Consider the following 7,462-nt stretch of genomic DNA (forward strand, 5'->3'; position numbering starts at 1 on the left):
TAGTCGATAGAAATTCTGAGAACTCCTTCCTTGTACGATAAGAATAATCCAAAAGAATCAATACTTGATGGAGAACAAATTTGACAAGCGTCAACAAATGACCACTTATAGATTAGGAAAAATCATTTTATATGTGATGAAAGAAAAAGAGTAGTCGGGGGTGGCGGGGTAGGGGATTAAAAAGGACAAAGTTAGTCCGCGTCGAGTACGGGGGAAAAGCAAATTTATACGGACAGAAAACACTATGTGCCGGGGTTCACGGAGGAAAAGCAAATATGTACAGACAAAATATCCGATTCGTATGCATAACCTTTTAGATTCCCAAAAAAATACTTCATCGATTGCCACAACTAGGTCCGACCCAATCTTCACTGACTATCATAAGCATAAACTTGTTTGGTCAAGTTCAAAGTCAGATAAAAAAAATCCTGTGTACAATCACAACTTTATGAAAAATGATATTGTGAACAAAATAATGATCTTCATTGGCATTATTACCTCCATCTTATCAGTTACATTGTCAATATAATCATGCTATATGAATAGACTCGGCCTCTGTTTGAGCCCCGTTACATTACATTACATTTTTCTCTCTTCTATTTTCAACCACACAATTTTTCATAAAATAATATTACAAGTAAATCGAAAACCTTTCATTCTTTTTCAACCACTCATTTTTCAAAAAAATATTATTCCACCCATTAATTTTTCCACCTAATGAGGGTCAAACAGGGGCTCAATGACAAAATTATTTTTCAGGACACACGTGACATTATTTTATTGGACAGTTAGACAATAAAAGAAAAAGAAGAAAAGAAGATTCATACAAGTATTGCCGGTAGCTGTCAAAGCCCCTATCATTGAACTGTGTTCAAGTAGCATTATTGTTGTCAATATTTGTCGAACTATTGATCTATTGTTCATTGAAACCTGTGCAAGCAACATTATTGTTGTCAATATTTGTCGAACTATTGACCTATTGTCCACAATCATCACTCATATATATATAACCATTTAGACTCCCAAAAAAATACTTTACACACTAAATTCTGCATAACAAATTTCAATTCTCGACTTATTTTAACATTATGATTTATGAAATTATCAGTGAATCCATTTTTATTTTTGAAATTACTCGCTAAACAAGACTGAAAGATTGAGAAAGCAATAGAATGTAGCGTGTCAGCATCAATCGATTTCGTAGAAATATTACTCAAATTATCTTCTAAGATAAGCAATTACGATATTAATGTTTTACTAGAATAAAAAATCTTAAAAAGCACAAAGAACATATTATTTCTAAATAGAAATAAATTTAGGAATTTTTATTTTTTTAAGAAATACTACCTCAAAAGTGTTGTTAAAGAATTATTACTTGATCGAGAAAAAGTTGATTTTGTATGTCAACTCATGACCATTGACACTACGAGACTCTCTATTTTTAAAGATTATATTCTACAATTTAAAGAGAGAAAAATTTAAGTACTCTAACGAGCTCTTTATATTTAATATCTAATTTTACTACTCCTAAATAATTTTTATTTTTTTCTATCTTTTATTTTCACTAGTTTCCCTCCAAGTTATTTTATAATAGAAAAATACTTATTATACATAACTATTTACATGATATTTCATATAATGACGATGTGTCAAAATGTAAGTGAGGAAGTTATTTGATTGATGAGATTTTGATCCAAATAAAGTTCATCACATCATTTGTTGGTAAATCATTATGCAAATTATTATGTAGATGTAGCAGAACCCTAAATTAAAATATTAATTTAAAAACTCTATTAAAGTATAATTTTAAGGATTGACTCTTTAAAATAAAAAGTATCTTATGTTTCTAGGGTTTATTGCAAAGGCTCATTATTAGTTAAGAACACGTGTTATGCACGTGGTATTTTAATGACTTCTTGTGATCCAAAAAATTGTGATGAGGCGAAATACAAATTCATCTAATGAATACAAAATGCAATATCATATATTAATCAACAATTTATTTATTTTTTGCAAATTAACTGCATTAGAAAAATATCTACATTGGAATATAGCTCATTCAAAGCAAATGATGAGATAAATAAAAAGTACAGGGATTTTAAATCAGAAATAATTTATCATAAGTTAATATATATGTACAAAATCATTGCCATCAAGCACGATACATTTAAGCATAGTCTACTCAGCTAATACAAGGAGAGAATTTACAAATCAATATAAATAAAGTACTAGTGTTTTCAATTTTCTTTAAGGAGTGACAAATTTTGGGGAAAAAAAAGACGGAAAAAAAAGTTATTTAACAATGAGTGTTAGTGAAGGAAATTTTAGAGTTAAAAATCTAAATGGACATTGAATTTTACGTAATGATTTTCATTGATTTTTAGACTTTGAAAGTTTTGAAAGATTGCCGAACTTATCAAATTATTATCTATTGACCATTAAACTTTAGATGTTTTTCAAATGGTCATCAAACTTATAAAATCATCATTCAAATGACCATTAAATAAAAAATAAATAAAAATCGAATGATCGCCAAATTTATCAAATTAGATGGCCAATTCATCACTTTATTACCTTCTTAAAAAATATAATAGAGTTTTGAAAATGGCAGACAATTGGAAACTATGATCAAAGTTCGTTACACTTTCAAATGAAAAGAAAATAAATAGACGAGACCAACATGTTAATGCGATGTCGTGTACCCTCACCATTTATTGTTACATGATAGCAAGAAAGTATGTCAGCTAGAGGATGGAAAAGATAAGATGAAGAATGCCAAAATAGGCACGAAATAAAAAAGAGATGAAAACATAGATTCTACATCTCAAGTACCACCAGAGATTGAATAATTTTCGCAAGTTGGGACTTCAAATCTGGCCCACTGAGTTTGTTTTAAATAAATTGTGTAAATATGTAATGTGTAGAGTGTAGTGTCATTGGCAACTTTGAGATCCCCTTGTATATTTCATTTCATGACTTAGAACATCTACGTTGTAGTTAGCAAAAATCATCGTGCATATATTATAATAAATTAAATCAAGCTTATTTTTTTTTTTTTTTGGATGAACAACCAACACATTCCATTGTAAAGGACAAGGGAATATTGCACTGTAAGTCGACTTATCACCTTATAGCAACTTGGTCCTTTTCATTTTTTTTGGCAATATGTTCCCGACGTTTTAGTTTGTGTGGATCATTGGTTTTCAACGGATGTCATTGTCCATTTGTCTGTCAACAATGAACTTGTGAGGATATGATTAATAAACATTTAAATTTAAAAAAAAATCAAAATGAAAAAAGGAAAGAAAGAAAGAGAAAAAAGAAACATATTATTAGCTGTCTTCTACAACTTTTTTGTTCAAACCACCACGAGATCAAAAATATGTATTAGAATCGAAAGGAAATAATATAAATTACAAACTTAAGATTAGAAATGTAAAATGCAATCTACTCAAATCAATGGAAGTACTAAAATCAATGTAAAATGTTCTTCTGACATTTTGAAGAGCACTGAATAAAAAGTTTACTAGTCCAATTGATTGGTAGCTAAAGTCGAATTTAACTCCCAAAAAAAAAAAATAATAATAATAACTAAAAAAGTGTTGTAAAAGAATTATTACTTGATTGAGAAAAAAGTTTGATTTTGCATGTCAAGCGTCAATAATGACCACTGAAACAACTACACGATAAAGTAGAAATTTAAATAGACACTAGAAAACCCTATTTCCCTTTCGTTTGATTTGCTTATCGTAAATTTTATTTTACAGATTACTACGATATCGATAGTTGTGGATGCAACAAGATATATAGAGGAGTTGAAGGAAAAAGTACAAAAACTAAATCAAGATATTACCACAATACAAACTTCAGACGTACAAACCTCGTCATTACCAGTGTTAGGTAGGACGACCTTCGTTGAATGCAATATTTAATGAAGCAAGAAGATTCCATCGTAGAAAATGTAGTCATTTGGACTTCGAATATTTTTGAGGCCCCCACAGAGGAAACCTGGCACTGCATTTCTTTCCGCAACATGAGCGTCCCCACGAGTGGACCACAAAAGCATTGTGCCATTAACCACCATTAACTGGACTTTTGTAATGGTAATTAATGGCATAACTTCTAATTTGCTCTTCTAGCATTTGGAAGGAAGGAAAGATTGTTTGTCAATTTTGATTAGAGACAATCATCATATATGAAAGTCGCGCAGCGTTTGTTCTATCTGTTAGGAAATTCGTACCCCAACACCGAAAAATACATCAAGCACAACACAAATATAAAGTGCAAGAAAATAAGAACACAAGAATGGTCACCCAGTTCGGCCTTGAAGGCTTAATCTGGGGGGCTCAGGTCAGCCCAATCCACTAGTGCAATTCTGCCTCACAGAGAGAGTGTACAGTACATAGAACCAAGATAGAAAACCAGATCAATCATCGACCCTAAAACCGGATCTCAAATCTGGACATAAACTCACAGCTTCCTCCCTAACCGGCTACAACTACAAAAACAAGACAGATCACGCATACAAGACCGTCCTCTATTTACTATAGTATTTACATTTAACCAGAATCATCCAAATGGAGAAACAATCTCCAGATTCAAAGAGCCAAGAAAGGGAAAAGAAGAGTCGACCAACAGAGAGAGAAAAAAGGAGATATTATCAAAACCGTATGAAATAATAATGCCACCCTTCCAGCTGGTTATCAAAACTAAGGGCCAACTCTAGTTTAATCTCCACCATTCATTTAATCCAATGGTCCACATCCAACCAGAAGAAACACAGATCCGGGTCATATCAAATACACGAATCAGGAGCTGCCACGTGATATCTACCAACTTAAAATTCAGCAAATGTCCAGATTGCCCTCTCATTAGTTGCTAATTTGGAGAACCACATTTTTTTTTTCTCCTTCAATCTTCACCTTGGTTCTCAAAATTGCACTCACTTTCTCAGTTGCTGAATTGCACTATTGTGGAAAGGCTGAACAACATCATTGCCTTAGGTACCTGCAAAGAAAAATTACCCAGTATCAATGTTGAGAAGTGACAAACACATTCTAAACTTACTCACAGGCAGAATTTTTGTGCCCATATCAGATAGGTTAATGTCAGTATGAATTTTCTCTGACATCATTTCACCTAAAGATAGTTTCTCTCTTATGAAATGATACTTCACCTCAATGTGCTTGGACCTTTCATGATAGACAGGGTTCTTGCTTAACAATAATGCACTCTGACTATCAGTAAGAATAACAGGTGATGAAAAAAGAAAATTCAGTTCACTTAAAATTCCTTTCAGCCATATACATTCTTTAACACATTCAGTAATTGCCACATATTCAGCTTCAGTACTAGATAAAGTGACAATTGGTTGAAGTTGAGACTTCCATGTGATACAGTTATCACCAAGTGTAAAGAAAAAAGCTGTGGTAGATTTTCTTTGATCCTTATCTCCAGCAAAATCAGAATCCACGTACCCTTTAAGGGTTAATGGTTCTGATCCCTTTTTGTACACTAATCCTACACTTAGTGTCCCAGCTATATACCGTAATAGCCATTTTAAGCCAGCCCAATGTGGTTTCCCCGAGTTTGCCATAAACCTACTTAAAAAACTGATTGAATATGCTAGATCAGGTCGTGTTGTTATAATAGAAAACATTACTGATCCTATTGCATTGGAGTAAGGGATATTTTCCATGTCTTTGGCCTCAGATTCAGTTTTAGGACATTGGGCTGAGGAGAGATTCATGTGAGCAGCAAGTGGAACATTAACAGACTTAGCTTCTTTCATGCCAAACTTAGATAAAACTTTATGTAGGTAAGACTCTTGGGTTATTATTAACCTGCCTTCTTGTCTATTCCTAGTTATCACCATTCCCAGTATTTTCTTGGCATTCCCTAAGTCTTTCATGTCAAATTCAGATTTTAGGAGGTTCTTCATTCTTTTTATTTTAGCTTTGCTTGAACTGGCCAGCAGCATATCATCTACATACAAGAGTAGATATATCTTGCTGCCAGGTTTGAAGTTATAGTAATATAAGCAATGATCATACTCACTTCTCCTAAAACCAATTTTCACAACATATGTGTCAAACCGAACATACCACTGTCTTGGACTTTGTTTGAGTCCATACAGTGATTTCTGCAATTTACAAACATAATCAGATTTCTCCTTTTCCTCAAAACCTTGAGGTTTCTCCTTTTCCTCAAAACCTTGAGGTTGACACATATAGATGTCCTCATCCAATTCCCCATGCAAGAAAGCTGTTTTGACATCTAATTGTTCAAGTTCCCAATTAAATTGAACAACTAGAGCAAGTATTAGCCTTATTGTCTTATATTTGATTACAGGTGAAAAAATTTCATTGTAATCAATTCACTCCCTTTGGGTGAACCCTTTGGCCACTAATCTTGCCTTATACCTTAAAGGGTCTGTTGGGGAATTGCCTTCTTTAAGTTTATAAATCCACTTGCATTGAACCACTCTCTGATTTTTAGGTTTCTTCACAAGTTTCCATGTTTTATTATCAATCAGGGATTTCATTTCTTCCCTCATGGCATCTTTTCAATTTTGAGATTTAGAACAACTTATAGCTTCATCATAAGTATAAGGTTCAGCATGTTCTAAGTTCTCACCAGTGATAAGGGCAAAGTCTGTCAGATTATTAGTCTCATATCTTGGATTGGGTTTAATCTGTCTCCTTTCCCTATCTCTCACTAATTGATAATCTTGGGTACTAGTTTCATTTTTAGGTGTCACAATTTCAGTTTCAGTTTGGGCTGTTATAACTTCACCTTCATTTGTGTTGTCTGATCTAACATTTGGCTGTTCATTTTCAGGTTCAGTTATCTCAATAGAATTGTGACCCAATCTTGCCAACTTCACCTCATTCTGTGAAGTACTATTTTCAATTGCCTCATGTTTATCCCTTTTACTCTTTAAGCATGGCATCTCAGATTCATTAAACACCACATTTCTACTGTTAATGATTTTAATGCCTTTCTCACCTAGTACCCATAACTTGTACCCTTTAACTCCTCCAGGGTACCCTAACATGACACATTTGGTGGCTCTAGGATCTAACTTGCCTTCAACTTGATGTGCATATGCAGCACATCCGAAGACCCTAATATTAGACAGATTTGGTGTTTTTTCAGTCCACAATTCCTGAGAGGTCTTGAACTTTACAGAACTGCATGGTGACCTAGTAATTAGATAGACTGCAGTGCATAAAGCTTCTGCCCAAAAACCTTTTGCTAGACCAGAACTTATTAGCATGCATCTAACTTTATTTATTAGAGTTCTGTTCATTCTTTCAGCTACCCCATTCTATTGGGGAGTATGCTTAACAGTTCTATGCCTAATAATTCCCTTTTGACTGCAAAAGTTATCAAATTCTGCATTACAGAATTCCAACCCATTATCTGTCCTTAAGGTTTTTAATTTTCTGCCCAATTGATT

The sequence above is a fragment of the Olea europaea genome, unplaced genomic scaffold (assembly GCF_002742605.1).
Source record: "Olea europaea var. sylvestris unplaced genomic scaffold, O_europaea_v1 scaffold1639, whole genome shotgun sequence".
In the NCBI taxonomy this organism is placed as follows: domain Eukaryota; kingdom Viridiplantae; phylum Streptophyta; class Magnoliopsida; order Lamiales; family Oleaceae; genus Olea; species Olea europaea.